Source organism: Physcomitrium patens, chromosome 15 (assembly GCF_059467195.1).
Source record: "Physcomitrium patens ecotype Gransden chromosome 15, ASM5946719v1, whole genome shotgun sequence".
NCBI lineage: Eukaryota > Viridiplantae > Streptophyta > Bryopsida > Funariales > Funariaceae > Physcomitrium > Physcomitrium patens.
In genome coordinates this window covers 3,787,988-3,805,636 of record NC_143424.1, presented here as the reverse complement: position 1 = coordinate 3,805,636, position 17,649 = coordinate 3,787,988, and positions in this window count along the sequence as shown.

Here is a 17,649-nt window from a genome sequence, read left to right as displayed (position 1 = left end):
TGATTACATCTATTGGGTTAGGGGATAATGATAAGATTATTGAGATTCATTCAAGAGAGGTTTATACCATACTTGAATCTTTTCAAGCACTAGAAGTCACTATAGAGACGAGATATAAAATGGCAGATAAGAAGGTAAAGCATGTTGTCGGACCATTACCAGAAGATTCTAAAGAACAAATGGGAGAAGCATCAAAAGAAGTAAGTTTAAGAGATCCAATGAGTATTGGACATCAGTTTATTAAAGAGACTTTTGAAGAATTGAAGATTGGTTTTGATGGTTCTTTATTGCCGGAGGAAGTTACTTGCTTCAAAAAGATGTTGGCTAAACAAGATAGATCATTTGCCTTCGAATCTTATGAAATTGGGTGTGTAGATCCGAATATTATAACACCTATGATTATCTTCACTATACCGCATGTACCTTGGAATCTAAGATTGATTCTAGTATTGAGGGCACATTTACCTAAATTGGTGGAACTATTAAAAGAAAAGATAAAGATGAAAATATTAGAACCTTCATTTGCGTCGTATTCTAGTCAATGGTTTACGATACCTAAGAAGAATGGATTACTACGGTTTATTCAAGATATGCAACCGGTGAATATAGTGACTGTCAGGAATGTAGGAATTGGACCTATTGTGGATGAATTTACTGAGGCGTTTGTAGGAAGAGCGATCTATTCAATGGGTGACTTGTATTTAGGTTATGATCAATTTCAACTTACCGAAGAAAGTAGAGATATGATGACGATGAGGACACCACTTGGATTGGTTAGAATGTACACTCTTCTTCAAGGCGCGACCAACTCAGTTGCACATATGATGAATGGGATGAATAAGGTATTCAGAGATTTTATTTCGGAGAAGACTATGCCTTTTCTGGATGATGTTCCTATAAAAGGGTGCAGAGAAGGAGACAAGGATGAAACTTTAGATAAGAGGGGGTGTCGCAAATATATTGTTGATCATATACAAGATTGTGAAAAGATTTTAACTCGGCTTGGAGAAGTTCATCTTACATTATCAAGTATGAAGTCCATATTTGGAGTACAAGAGGTTGTGATTGTTGGACATTTATGTGGATCTTACGGAAGAAAACCAGATCCGACTAAAGTTGATGCAATTGAAAGGATGAAAGAGGATTGTGATTCTTTAATAGAGGTTCGCAGGTTTTTATGTGCATGTGTATTTTATCAAATCTGGATCCCTCATTATGCTCACATAGCGGATCCATTATATGAACTGTTACGCAAGGGCTATCGATTTAAATGGGAAGAAAGGCATATTCAGGCAATGCAAAGTTTGAAGAAATTATTGATGTTACCTCCAATATTGAGGAAGGTTGCTTATAAGTGCAATAGACCAGTGATTCTTACTGTGGACACTAGTCCAATTGCCATTGGATGGACTGTGGGTCAAGATGATTCAAGTGGGAATAGATTTGCAGTTCGATTTAGAACTAAAGTTTTAAGTATTCATCAGCGTGCATATTTGCAAGTCAAAAGAGAACTTTGGGGAGTTATTTCGGCTATGAACGCTGAAAAGGACTATTTGATTGAGGTAGTAGTAGTAATTGAAATAGATTGCTTGCCATTGCTTGGAATGATTATTAACTGATCAATGCCAGATATTGCAATGTTGAGATGGATTACTTATATTAAGTTACTAAATCAGGAATTTAAGCATGTTACTGGAAAGAACAATTTAGTAGCAGACATGCTATCTCGAGTAAGATACGAGAGGGAGGACGAAATGGTTGAAGACATTGATGACGTTGGTTTGAAATTCCATTCAATATCAAATCTCAATACAGAAGACAAGCTATTTCTTGAAGAATCTTATGAAGGAGAATTATTGGATATTGGTCATTACTTTAATACCTTGACTAAGAAGGAGAATTGGTCTACAGAAAAATTCAAACAAATAAGAAAAAAAAACATATGGATTTTTGTTTTGAGATGGATTCTTATAGAAGAGAGCGAAGAAAGGAATTGGGATGCCACAACGAATGATAGGCAAAAAGGAAGAAAAACTAAAATTATTAAAGGAGTTTCATGATAGTTTATGGGCAGGGCATAGAGGAATCTGGACTACTTTTGCTAAACTCAAGGAACGATATTGGTAGAAAAATATGTATCGAGATGTGTTCTCATTTGTAGAGTCATGTGAAATCTGTCAATCGTATTCTAATATCTGACATCAAGATGGTGTCAAGGATAAGAACTTGATGAAAAAACAATTCAGACAAGTGAGCCTTCACTCAAAGAGATGTAACAAAATATATATAAACAAGTATATATATTGAAAGAGAAACTGGAATGGCTATTGCCAAAAGACAAGAAAACTAGAGACCCTTGAAACTAGACTAGAAGCAAGAAAGGAGTTGACAAGAGTGAAGAAGCCTTCACTCTTGTCTCTATATATACTCTCTAACTAGGAGCTACCTCGCGACGTTCTATAAGACCTCCAATATGTGTTGACTTTGTAGGGCACATGCCTTGACTTACAAGGCAAGTTTTTCTACGTGTGGGCCACATAGTTAGCTTGATCTTCAAGCTAACAACATGTGTGGCACATGGCCAACTTGTTGACCACGTTTCTAATCCAAAAAGTCAATTAAAGACACCTATGAAGTCAAAGCAGTGTCTAGAAAGTTTCTAGAAAGCTTCTATATTAAATATTATAGAATTAACTTACTTTTACCTACTTTTACTTATTTCTACCTATTTCTATAAGTAATTATTAGCTTACATGATTATGGCCTTGACATTACCCCCCCTTCTAGGGACGAGTTCCATGAGGAGCGATCATCATATGTTGAGGAAATCTATGATGCGACAAATTATATTCGCCACATACTCTGATCTCTGTTCTCTTCGAAGATGATTGATAGGGCCTTTCAACCATCGGTAGTGTCCCATACCAGGGCGGGAAGACGACCCAGTTATTTGATTATTGTTGAGGCCTTCGTAACTTCCTTCGAATAGAATGTTTGGAACACCATCACGAGTTATTCCTACCTCTAGCAAAATCACCAAACATCGGGAGTCCCTTCCCAAATCGTGATACCAAACGCGTTATATCTCACCATCTATTTGAGGAAGAACATGTCGTTCTTGAAGATCTTCATCTCGATTGCATCGTCTTGAAGGTTGTGACAATCGTAATGTCTCGTCTGACAGGTTAGCAAATGAAGGCTCTTAAGTTGAATCCGCTGGTTGTTGGTTCTCCATCTCCTGAGCGCCACTACTACAATGAAGCCTCCACCGCCTTTGCTACAAGATTCTTTATTGGCTCCCATGTACGTTCACTAATACCATATCAACGCCAATGGACAAGATATTCTAATTTATTTCGGCGTCACCTTGAATCTAAGACTTCTTCTACTTCAAATTCTTCATTATTATCCACTTCTATAGGAGGAGGTGGAGCTTATCATCTTCTTGGTATGTCCACTGTCTTGTATGGTTCAAGAAGTGATGCATGGAATACTGGATGGATTTTCATTGACTCCGATAGATATAAACGATATGCAACTGGATTGATTTGTGCAGAAATAGAAAATGGTCCCAGCCTTCGATAGTCCAACTTGTCACAAAGACGAGTGGTCTTGATATTGCGACAAAGTAGCCATACCTTATCACCCAAGATGAATGATAGTTGTTCCTTTCGATAGACATCCGCATTGGCCTTTTGTTGTTCTTGAGCCTCTTTTAACTGCTCCTTCATCATTGCATGTAGCTCTGATAAATGAATTGCCAAATCTTTTGCAGTAGGATTATCAACTTTTGAAAAGTCAAAACTATCAAGTCATAGATGATAACCATAATTAGCAAAAAAAGGTGTTTGTTTTGTAGAAGAATGTACTGTGTTATTGTAAGCAAACTCTGCCAATGGCAAAAGAGTTGTTCAATCATCTTGTTAGTAATTAATGGTATATCTTAAATATTGCTCCAAAACTTGATTAACATGCTCCGTTTGTCCATCAGTTTGAGGATGGAATGCCGAAGATAGCTTTATATCCACTTTAAGAATCTTGAAAAGAGTTCGCCAAAATCTTGATACAAATTGAGTTCCCCTATCTGATATAATATCCTTGGATAATCCATGATAGCGATAGATATTGTCAAGAAAGAGCTTAGCTGTTTCTTCACCGGTGATAGATTTTGTACATGGTACAAAATGTGCCATCTTGGTAAAATGATCTACTATCACGAATATAGAGTCATAAGAACCTGAGATTGAAAGATCCGTGATAAAGTCCATAGAAACAGAAGACCATGGTTGTTCTAGAATAGATAATGACTGAAGAAGTCCAAAAGGTCGATGACGAGGAGTTTTCGATCTTGAGAAAACATCACATGATTGTACAAAATCTTTAACTGCCTTCCACATTTCAGGCCACCAAAAATCCCTAGATATCAGCTCCAAAGTCTTATTATATCTGAAATGTCCTGCTGCTGGGAAGTCGTGACGAGCTTGAAAAATACGTAAACGTGCTTCTCCTTCTGGAACATATAGGTGTCCTTCGAAATAGAGTAGGTTGTTCTTGAATTCAAATTTAGATGGATCATGAGATTTAGAAGAATTGTTCTTGATATCATGAACAAGAGGGTCTGAAGACATACTTAACTGGATTTGCTTAAGGAAAGTTAAATCAACAATCATTGTTGATTTTATTGCTCGAAGATGAAATTATTCCGGCTTCAAGAGAACCGTTCTTTGTTGCTCAAAAGCTGCATCTCCTTCTTTTGGTGCAAGATAAGAACGTCTACACAAGGCATTGGACAAACCTTGTTGTTTTGCTGACCGATGAGTGATGATGAACTCGAATCTTAATAAAGACATGTTCTAACGAGCTTGACAATGATTTAATATGTGTACTGACATAAAATATTCGAGGTTCTTGTGATCCGTATACATGGTGACTGGACTAGAAGCGCCTTCTAGATAATGATGTCATTCTTGAAAAGAATCCACAATCGCAAGAAGTTCTTTGTCATGGATCTCATAATTGATTTCTGCTACTGAGAATTTTTTTGAATAAAAGGCTACTGGATGAAGTTTGTCATCTATTCCCATTTGTGATAAAACCGCACCCAGAACAAAGTCTGATGCATCTGTTTCCATAAAGAATGCTTTGGAAAAATCAACACGATACAAGATTGGTGTAAAAATAAACGCTGTCTTCAAAGATTCAAAAGCAACTTCCGCTTCTTAATTCCATTGGAGTTTGACTTTACAAGTCAAACGTGTAAGTGGAGCTGCAACTCAAGAGAAGTCTTTGATGAAGATCCGATAGTAGTTGGCAAATCCCAAAAAACATTGGACATCTCTTACCGTTTTTGGGATCTTCCAGTCTATAATAGTTTGAACTTTTTTAGGATCTATCATAAGTCCATCATTTGAAATGATGTAACCTAAGAAATTGACTTGAGTAGTGTGGAATACACACTTTTCTATCTTGGCATAGAGTCCTGCATCTCTTAATTTTTGTAACACACGACGAACATGAAGTTTATGTTCTTCTCGATTCTTAGAATAGATCAAGATGTCGTCTAGATAACATACCACAAAATCGTCCAAAAACTCTCAAAAAACATCATTCATTAGATGTTGAAAAGCTGCTGGTGCATTTGTAAGTCCAAAAGGCATGACATTGTATTCAAAATGTCCATACCTAGTTCAAAATGCAGTCTTCCATTCATCTCCTTCTTTGATCCGTACTAGATTGTATGCTCCCCGAAGATCTATTTTTGTATAGATCTTAGCTTGATTCAGCTGATCAAGAAGTCTGGATATTAAAAGTAGTGGATACTTATTTTTTATAGTAATCTTGTTGAGTCCTCGATAATCAACATACATCCGTAATGATCCATCTTTTTTCTTCACAAATAGAATTGGAGCTCCTGCCGGAGATTTAGAATGGCGTATGAAATTCTTGGCTAGATTTTCTTCAATATACTCCTTGAGTTCAGCCAACTCATTTTGTGATAAACTATAAATTAGTCCAAATGGCGGTTGTGCTCCTTCTTGAAGGTCAATTGAGCAATCATAGGGACGATGTTTCGGGAGTGTATCCGCATTCTTTTTTTCAAATACATCTTGAAATTCTTGATATTGGCTTGGAATGCCACTTGAAGTCTTTTTACCAATAGAAACGGGTGTAGTATAAATAATGTATGGTGATTCTTTCATAGCACCATGCAAGAAAGCTTTTGCACCTATAAATACGGGTTTAATTGAACTGGACTTATGACTCTCTACTTGCTTAACTACACTATTATTTATACTTTTAGAGAAAATAAGAGTTCGGGTAATCCAGTCTATTTGAGGGTTGTATTTTTCTAACCATGATAAACCTAAAATGACTGGATTAGAGGGAGATTTAATGATATTAAATACTACAAAACTATTATGACCATTGATTATTACTTCTATAGGAAGGATTTCGTGAGTAATATCTCCAGAAGACAATAGACGACCATCTATGACTTCTACATGAACAGGTTTAGTTTTCTTTACTAAAGATATGCTATGTCTTTTAATAAATTCTTCATCTAAAAAACACGTTGAGGCTCCTGAATCTAACAAGGCAGAGACTTTGTAATGTTTAGGTCCTAAAATAATATTTAATGTAAAACAAGGAGAGGGCTCTGAGGAGAGAATAGGACCTTTATTAGAAGTTGTGCAAGGTTCCAGCCGCACGGTCCCTATTGTAGCTGGACAAACTCGTTTTCTGACATATTATCTTCTTTCACAGCCATACTCCTTATTTTGTGATTGCGTCATTTCTTTGGATAATGTTGAGCAGTGTGCTTTGGTTCTCCACAATATAAACATAATCCTTCTTGACGACGACAAGTCTTTTCTTGCTCAGTAAGAGGTTTGAAACGTACTGCATCAATTTGCATATCCTCTACTTTCAAATGTATGTGTTGAAGAGGTGTTGGTGTTGCCATTGAATTATAGTAACGTTGAGGTCCACTTGTACGGTTCTCAGATCGAAATTCAAAAAGGCGATTGTTGCACTTCACAACAAAGTCAATTGCTTGACTCAATGTTTGAGGATCAGGTAAGTTGAGCATTAACTTTTTTACCTCATATTGTAATCCGTAGAGAAATTGGCTAATAAGTGCAGCATCATCCCATTTGATATCAGTTGCAAGTTGTCAAAATTGTGAAGCATATAACGTTACTGATCGATTGTCTTATCATAAAATACGGATCTTATTGGTTGCAACATGAATTGCATCATGTTCTCCATACATGGATCGAAACTCTGCCAAAAAAGCATCTAGATTATCCAATATTGGATCTCATCGTTCAAGAAAAGATGAAAATCACGATACTGCCAAACCTGAAAGAAGCGTACCAATGAATCTAACTTGTGATCCTTGAGTTGGATAGCTTTGGAGTTGAAGTTCAATCACAAGTTGCACTTGATTGATAAATCCTCGAAACTTGGATGTGGTGCCATCAAACTTCTCGGGTAGGGTAATTCTTGGTTCTCTAACATTTGAAGGGCGTTCCACCATAGGAAAAAGGACATGTTTTGATACAGATGTTGAAGCAGCTCCAACCATTTCTATATCTTCACTTCCTGCCAATCTTGTTGTTATTTGTGGTGGTAAATTGAGTTGATGCATTGCAAGCATTAATTCTCTCAATTGTTCTTGCATTTGTGCCATTGCACTCTTCATTTCAAGAAGTTCTGCCATGATAACACTTAGAAGAGAAAAGATGTCTAATATCACTCAAGACAAATAGAAGACAGGACTTGCGGACAAAGAAAATATTAAGGACAATATCAGTTTAGAAGAGGGTAATCCGCAACTTCTAATACACTTATATCTTATCAAGAAAAAGAGGTAATCTACTCTTAATCAAGATTAGACAAAGCTCTGATATTATAGGTGTACTCTTGTCAATCTGTCAAGGACAAGAACTTGATGAAAAAATAATTCAGACAAGTGAGCCTTCACTCAAAGAGATGTAACAAAATATATATAAACAAATATATATATATATATATATATATATATATATATATATATATATATATATTGAAAGAGAAACTGGAATGGCTATTGCCAAAAGACAAGAAAACTAGAGACCCTTGAAACTAGACTAGAAGCAAGAAAGGAGTTGACAAGAGTGAAGAAGCCTTCACTCTTGTCTCTATATATACTCTCTAACTAGGGGCTACGTGGCGACGTTCTATAGGACCTCCAATATGTGTTGACTTTGTAGGGCACATGCCTTCACTTACAAGGCAAGTTTTTCTACGTGTGGACCACATAGTTAGCTTGATCTTCAAGCTAATAACATGTGTGGCACATGGCCAACTTATTGACCACGTTTCTAATCCAAAAAGTCAATTAAAGACACCTATGAAGTCAAAGCAGCGTCTAAGAAGTTTCTAGAAAGCTTTTATATTAAATATTATAGAATTAACTTATTTTTACCTACTTTTATCTATTTCTACCTATTTCTATATGTAATTATTAGCTTACATGATTATGGCTGTGACAGATGGTCTTCATCCTACGTATCCTCTGGCTATTCATTTTAAATGGGTTGTTGATTTGGTTGTTATGCTAGTTGGATTATGGCAGATGAGATATTTGGTCTTAGCTCGTGAAGATTTATCAAATCAAGTAGAAAGAAGAGCATTGAGGACAAAATCTACACAGGGGATTTGTAGGTTTTTGCTTGAAGATGTCATTTGCCGCTACGGATGCGTAGGAAAAATCACTGTAGATCATGGAGAATTAAATGCATAAGAAGCTCGTAAGTTCTTTGAAAGATGTGGAGTTAACCTATCACTGACTACTGCTTATAATCCGGAAGGGAATGCAAAAATCGAACGTGGTCACCCACCGATTGTGAAAGCATTAGTTAAAGCTTGTAATAGGAAAGTTAGAGAGTGGCTATGGCTTTTGTCATTTATATTATGGACTGATCGAACAACACATAGTTCAATGACAGGATATATGCCAGTAGAACTTATGATAGGTCAAAAATCAACTATGCCGATTGAAGAAAGGATACTTACTTGGAGTATGCTACCATGGGAAGATAGATTGACAAGAGAAGAACTTCTGGCTATTAGGATTTGACAATTGGAGCAAAGATCATAAGATGTGCAGATAGCATTGAAAAGGTTAAAAAGAGCAAGGTTACAAAACAAGGCTCGATTCGATAAGCAACATTGATTGAGACCTAAAGCAATTGAAGAAGGTGATTTGATACTTGTTTATGATAGTAGTCTGGACAACCAATATAATACTTTACGGAAGTTTTCAAAATGTTAGTTTGGACCGTATGTGATAACAACTGTTCATGATAATGAGACTTACTCATTGCGGGAGTTAGATGGCACAAGGTTAAAAATACCAATTGCAGGGAAGAGAGAAATTGTTTAAACGAAGATATGCAGAAATAAATATAGAAGACCTTAATGAAGACATAGATATTCCGTAGTGGGAAGATAAAATTGATTGGATAGAAGAGACGATGAAGATGGACTAGACGAAGATTTGGAGAACATATTATGAATCAAACGGCAACTAGGTTAATTAGTGCATACCGAATGATGCACAGGTTCAGAGGTAGTGGATGTCGTGTTGTAACACGTCTATATGATGAAAATATAAATGAAGAAGATTTATTAATATTTAGTCATCTTGGATATTAGAAGCGATAGCCAATTCCAGTGCAAATATTGAGACATCAAGTTTGGTCACCCCATTACAATCAGTCGGGCATACTCACCAATAACAAAATGCTCCATTCGATTCCAGTAACGGGAGTCAGCAAGAAGGGAAAGGACCAATTCAACGTCGGGTGAGCCTGGTATGGAGAGCCAATTGGATCCAATTTCAGAAGACATCTAATCTAGGTCCTATTATGGGCCTCTTACCCAATATGAGACCTAACTTGGTCGGGCAACCCAATGCGGTCCAATTACGGGGCTTCGATTATGTTTCAGGCTGTTTTGTTCTTTGTGCCGTTCCAGAAATGTCCTTTCGGAAAAAAGATCTCTTAAAGGCGAAAATAGGGGGGAGAAAGCGGGGGTTCGGCTGTTCCAATTCGTGGAGTCCAAGGTGGAAGAATAGGATCTTCTCAGGATAAAAGAGGAGGGTAGGTTAAGAAATGGATTTTTCTTCGAGAATTGGGATTTTAGATTGGAGAGCTAGCTTCATGCTTTTGGAAAAAGATAGAGAATTGGGATTTTTTTTATATATAGGGTTTTGGAAAGACTGAGAAGGGGGATTGTTGAAAGTCAGTGTTATATTGGTGAACTGGATTTTTTCCATAAGAGAGGAAAGGCTAGTACTTTTGATTGTTGATGGAATGAGATATACATCTGTGGTTAAAATTCAGAGTTGTCTAGAAGGTTGAGTATGATGAATACATGCATGGTTGTATTAATCTGATTGTACGAATAGAGGATATCTACCAACAATTTAAAGAGGTTTTGGGAGTTCGCAAATTGGGGGTTGTTTAGGATTTCTATGATAACTGGGGACCTATCGACAAGGATAAGAGGAATATCGGCGAGCGACCAAGGGACATCGGTGCGGATTGTAGCATAGCCTCACAATCTATAAGCGAGGTTGAACTGGAACTTCTTGAGCATTCGAAAGGGCTTGTAGAGACACTAGCGATAGATGTTTTATAACAAGTCAGAAGCATAGATTGAGGATCACAGCTTGCCAAAGTTCATGGTCTAGGATTAAAGTAATTAACGATAAAGATAAAATAAAAAACATAAAATAAATAAAATAAAATAAAAATAACAAAAGAGATGGAAGTTATATAGGGTCTCTAGGCATTTTATATTGGAATTAAGCTTTTACATTGCAATCCGATATAGATTGTATTTGGGTAGTCAAAAACCCGATAGATTGCTTGAGTAGTAGCGAAACACCATACTACCTCCTACAGCTAGATGCGCGGTGCATTCTCAAATAAGATAGCACGTAATACGACAACGGACATATATTTACTATAATTATTACCTAAATAATATGAATAGGTAGAAATAGGTAAAAATAGATTAATTTCATAATATCTTCTAGAGAAGCTTCCTAAAAGCTTCATAGATGCTGCTTTGACTTTATATATGTTTATACTTCATTGATAGGTTAGAAACTTGATCAACAAGTTAATCGCATGCCACATATGTTCGTAGCTTACAGAACAAGCTAACTATGTGAGGCCTACATAGAAAACTTACCTTGCAAGTTAAGATACATATTGTCCAAAGTCAACACATTTTTGGAGGTCCTATAGAACATCGCTATGTAACTCCTAGCTAGATAATATATATAGAGGTAAGAATGAAGCCTTCTTCACTCTTGTCAATTCTTTTCTTGCTTCTAGTCTACTTTCAAGGATCTCTAGTTTTCTTATCTTTTGGCAATAGCCATTCCAATTTCTTTCTTAATATACATAATTAATTATTTCTATTTTTTCATCTTTCTTTGAGAAAAGTTTCACTTGTTTATTTATTTTTATCAAATTCTTGTGCTTGATAGATTAACAAGAGTGCACTTACATAATCACAGATTTGTCTAATCTTGATTAAGAGTAGATTGTTCCTTTCTCTTGATAAGACATAAGCGTATTAGAAGTTGCAAACTACCCTCTTCTAAACTGATATTGTTCTTAGTATTTTCTTTGTTCTCAAGTCCTCTCTTCTATTTGTCTTAAGCAATATTAGACATCTTTTTTTTTTCTAAGTTTTATCATAGTAGAACTTGCTAAAATAAAGAATACAATGGCACAAATGCAACAATTGACAGAATTAATGCTTGCAATGTATCAATTCAATTTACTACTACAAGGAGCAACAAGATTGGCAGGAAGTAAAGATATAGAAATGATTAGAACTGCTTCAGCATCTGTATCAAATCATGTCCCTTCTCCTATGGTGGAACACCCTTTTAATATTAGAAACCAAGAATTATCCTACCCGAGAAGTTTGATGGCACCAGATCAAGGTTTAGAGGATTTATGAATCAAGTACAAGTTGTGATTGAACTTCAATTCCAAAGCTATCCAACTCCAAGATCACAAGTTAGATTCATAAAAATGCTTCTTTCAAGTTCAGCATTATCTTGATTTTTATCTTTTTTTGAACGACGAGATCCAATATTGGATAATGTGGAGGCTTTATTGGTGGAATTTTGATCCATGTATGAAGAACATGATGCAATTTGTGTTGCAACCAACAAGATCCATATTTTGAGACAAGGCAATCCCTCAATAACATTGTATGTTTCACAGTTTTGATAATTTGCAACTGATATCAAGTAGAATAATGTTGCACTTGTTAACCAATTTCTCTACAAATTATAATATGAGGTAAAAAAATTAATGTTCAACTTACTTGATCCTCAAACATTGAGTCAAGCAATTGACTTTGTTGTGAAGTACAACAATTATCTTTTTGAATTTCAATCAGAGATTTGTACAAGTAGACCTCAACGTTACTATAATTCAATGGCAACATCAATACTTCTTCAACACATACATTCAGAAGTAGACAATATGCAAATTGATGAAGTATGTTTTAAACCTCTTATTGAGCAAGAAAAGACTTGTCATTGTTAAGAAGAATTGTGCTTATATTATTGAGAACCTAACTGCACTCCTCAACATTACCCAAAGAAGTGATACAATCATAAAATGAGGAGTACGGCTATTAAAGAAGATAGTATGTCAAAAAACGAGTTTGTCCAACTACAATAGGGACCGTGTGGCTGGAATCTTGTACAATACCTAGTGAAGGTCCTATTCTCTCCTCAGAACCCTCTCCTTGTTTTACAATAAATATCATTTTAGGACCTAAACATCATAAAGCTTCTACCTTGTTAGATTCAGAAGCCTTAGCATATTTCTTAGATGAAGAATTTGCTAAAAGACATAGCATACTTTTAGTGAAGAAAACTAAACATGTTCATATAGAAATCATAGATGGTCGTCCGTTGTCTTCAAGAGATGTTATTCATGAAACCCTTCCTATAGAAGTAGTAACTAATGGTCATAATAGCTTTGTAATATTTAATATCATTAGATCTCCCTCTAATCTAGTCATTTTAGGTTTATCTTGGCTAAAAATATATAATATGAAGATTTTTAAGATGTATTTGAAAAGAAGAATGCAGATACTCTTCCAAAAAATTGTTCCTATAACTGCTTAATTGACTTTCAAGAAGAAACACAATTGCCATTTAGACCAATTTACAATTTATTACAAAATAAGTTGGCTGAACTCAAGGAGTATATTCAAGAGAATTTGGCCAAGAACTTCATAAGCCATTCCAAATCTCCAATAGGAGCTCCAATTTTATTTGTGAAGAAAAAAAATAGATCATTGAGGATGTATGTCGATTATCGAGTACTCAACAAAATCACCATCAAGAAGAAGTATCCGCTATCTTTGATATCTGGACTCCTTAATCAGTTGAATCAAGCTAAGATCTATACAAAAATAGATCTACAAAGAACATACAATCTGATACGCATCAAAGAAAGAAATGAATCAAAGACTGCATTTCAAATAAGGTATAAACATTTTGAATACAACGTCATGCCTTTTGGACTTACAAATGTACCAGCAGTATTTTAACATCTAATGAATGATGTCTTTTGGGAGTTTTTAGATGATTTTTTTATTTTTTACTTAGACGACATTTTAATCTATTCTAAGAACAGAGAAAAACATGAACTTCATGTTCGTCGTGTATTACAAAAACTAAGAGATGCGAGACTCTATGCTAAGATAGAAAAGTGTATATTTTATAGTACTCAAGTCGACTTCTTAAGATACATCATTTCAAATGATGGACTTATGATAGATCCTAAAAAAATTCAAGCTATTACAAATTGGAAGATTGCAAAAATGGTAAGAGATGTCCAATTCTTTTTGAGATTTGCCAACTACTATTGAATCTTCATCAAAGAATTCTCTCAAGTTGCAGCTTTACTTATATGTTTGACTTGTAAAGACAAACTTCAATAGAATCAAGAAGCAGAAGTAGCATTTCAAGCTTTGAAGACAACTTTTGTTTCTACACCAATCTTATATTGTATCGATTTTTCTAAGCCATTTTTTTATAGATATAAATGCATCAAATTTTGCTTTGAGTGTTGTATTGTCACAAATGGGAAAAAATGATAAATTTCATCCAATAGCTTTTCATTCCAAAAAAATTTCAGCAGTCAAGATCAACTACAAGATCTGCAACAAAGAACTTCTTACAATCATGGATTCGTTTCAAGAATGGCGCCATTATCTAGAAGGTACTCCTAGTCCAGTCAATGTGTATATGGATCACAAGAACCTTGAATATTATATGTCAGCTTGTGTTTTGAATCATCGCTAAGTCCGTTGGAATATGTCTTTGTCAAGATTCAAATTCAAGATTACTTATCGATTAGAAAAACAACAAGGTTTGTCAGATGCACTCTCCAAATGATCTTACTTTGCACCAAAGAAAGGAGATGTTGCTTTTGAACAACAATGGATAATTCTCTTGAAGCCAGAGCATCTTCATCTTCGAGCTATAAAATCAATACTAACTGTTGATTCAACTTTCATTAAGCAAGTTCAATCAAGTATGTCTTCTGATTCTCTTATTTGTGATATTAAGGAAAATCCTTCAAAGTCTTATGATACTTCCAAGTTTGAATTTAAGAACAATCTACTATGTTTCGAGGAATGCTTATATATTCCAAAAGGTGAAGCTTGATTATAAGTTCTTCAAGCTTGTCATGACTTTCTAACAACAAGACATTTTGGATACAATAAAACTTTAAAACTAATATCCAAAGACTTTTGGTGGCTCCAAATGTAGAAGGCAGTTAAAGATTTTGTACAATCTTGTGATATTTGCTCTAGATCAAAAATTCCTTGTCATCGACCTTACGGACTTCTTTAGCCATTATTCATTCTAGAACAACCATGGTCTTTTGTTTCTATGGATTTCATCACGGATGTTCTAATCTCAGGTTCTTATGACTCTATATTCGTGATAGTAGATCATTTTATTAAGATGGCACATTTTGTACCATGTATAAAATCTATCACAAGTGAAGAAAAACCTAAGCTCTTTCTTGACAACATCCATCACTATCATGGATTACCCAAGGATATTATATCAAATAGGGGAATCCAGTTTGTATCAAGATTTTGGCGGACTCTTTTCAAGATTTTAAAAGTGGATATAAAACTATCTTTGGCATTCCATCCTCAAACTGATGGACAAACGGAGCATATTAATCAAGTTTTGGAGCAGTATTTAAGATGTACCATCAACTACCAACAAGATGATTGGACAACTCTTTTGTCATTAGTAGAGTTTGCTTATAATAACATGGTACATTCTTCTACAAAACAAACACCTTTCTTTGCCAATTATGGTTATTATCCTTGACTTTGTACTTTTGACTTTTCAAAAGTTGATAATCCTTCGGCAAAAAATTTGGCAAATCATTTGTCAGAGCTACATGCAACAATAAAAGTGCAGTTAAAAGAAGCTCAAGAACAACAAAAAATCAATGTAGATGTCTATCAAAAGGAACAACCACCATTCCACATGGGTGACAAAGCATGGTTACTTCATAGTAATATCAAGACCACTTGTTCTTGTGATAAGTTGGATTATCAAAGGCTTGGACCATTTTCTATTTCTGCACAAATCAATTGAGTTGTATATCTTTTATACCTACCAAAGTCAATGAAAATCCGTCCAGTATTTCATGCATCTCTTTTTGAACCATATAAGACAATGGACATACCAAGAAGAAGATAAGCTCCACCTCCTCTTATAGAAGTGGATAATAATGAAGAGTTCGAAGTGGAAGAAGTCTTAGATTTAAGGCAGTGCCAAAATAAATTAGAATATCTTATCAATTTGTGCGGATATGATATTAATGAATGCACATGAGAGCTAGTAAAGAATCTTGCAAATGTAGCAAAGGCCATGGAGGCTTTTCATCGATGACATCCATCAAAATCAAGATGAAAACCTTTCCTATAAAAGAAACAAGATCTAGGCAAGATAACATTCTACTTTCAATCCATATTTGTAGCTTCTTTGTAGTTGTGACGTTGGAAAGATGGAGAACTAACAACTAGTAGATTCAACTCAAGAGCCTTCGTTTGCTGACTTGTCGAATGAAACATTATGATTGTTGTAACCTTCAAGACGACGTAATTGACATTAAGATCTTCAAGAATGACATGTTCTTCCTCGAATAGATGGCAAGATACAATGCGTTTGGTATCGCGACCTTAGAAGGGACTCTCAATGTTTGGTGATTTTACTGGAGGTAGAAATAACTCTTGACGATGTTCCAAATGTTTTATTCAAAGGAAGTTATGATGGCCTCAACAACAATCAAATAATTAGGTAGTCTTCCCGCCTTGGTATGGGACACTATCAATGGTTGAGAAGCCCTATCAATCATCTTCAAAGAGAATAAAGACGAGAATATGTGGCAAATACAATTTGCCGCATCTTAGACTTCCTCGACATGTGATCATCGCTCCTTGTGGAACTCGTCTCTGGAAGGGGGAGTAATGTCATAGGCATATATTTATTGTAATTGTTACCTATGTAACATGAATAGATAGAAGTAAGTAAAAATAGATTAATTTCATAATATCTTCTAGAGAAGCTTCCTAGAAGTTTTATAGACACTACTTTGACTTTACATATGTTTATACTTCATTGGTAGGTTAGAAACTTGGTCAACAAGTTAACCATGTGCTACACATGTTCATAGCTTGCAGAACAAGTTAATTATATGGCACCTACATAGAAAACTTACCTTGCAAGTTAAGATACATGTTGTACTAAGTCAACACGTTTTTGGAGGTCTTGTAGAACATCGCCACGTAGCTCCTAACTAAATAATATATATAGAGGCAAGAGTGAAGCCTTCTTCATTCTTGTCAACTCCTTTCTTGCTTCTAGTCTAGTTTCAAGGATCTCTAGTTTTCTTGTCTTTTGGTAATAGTCATTCCAGTTTCTTTCTTAATATACATATTTAGTTATTTCTATTTTGTCATCTTTCTTTGAGAAAAGTCTCACTTGTTTATTTATTTTTATCAAGTTCTTATCCTTGACACATGTAGCTTTTATGAATAATTTGTTAAATCTTTTGTCACATAATTATCAACTTTTAAGAAGTTAAAAGTATTAAGTTATGAATGATAATAATAATTTACATAAAAAGGTGATTGTTGAATAGAAAAATTAAATTTTTATTATTATTCAAATTTTAAAGTAATAATATATTTTTTATTTGAAATATAATAATACTTTATTGAAGATAATATTTTCAAAATACCTTCTTATAATGCATAAGGTATTTTTTTTTCTTTGTATACATTCAAATAAGATTTATTTTTTAAAAAAAAAATCTAGAATTTATATTAATTTAAATGTAATAATTGTATATCTATATATATAACAATCAAATTTAGAAAATGAATTAATTTCTTCAATTAATGTGTAATAATTAATGCTATTATTTTATTAAGAATTTTTTATATTTATTTTTATATATAGATTTTGGAAATGCTCAACAATTCAAAAAACACAAAATTCATGCACTACTTTCTTAA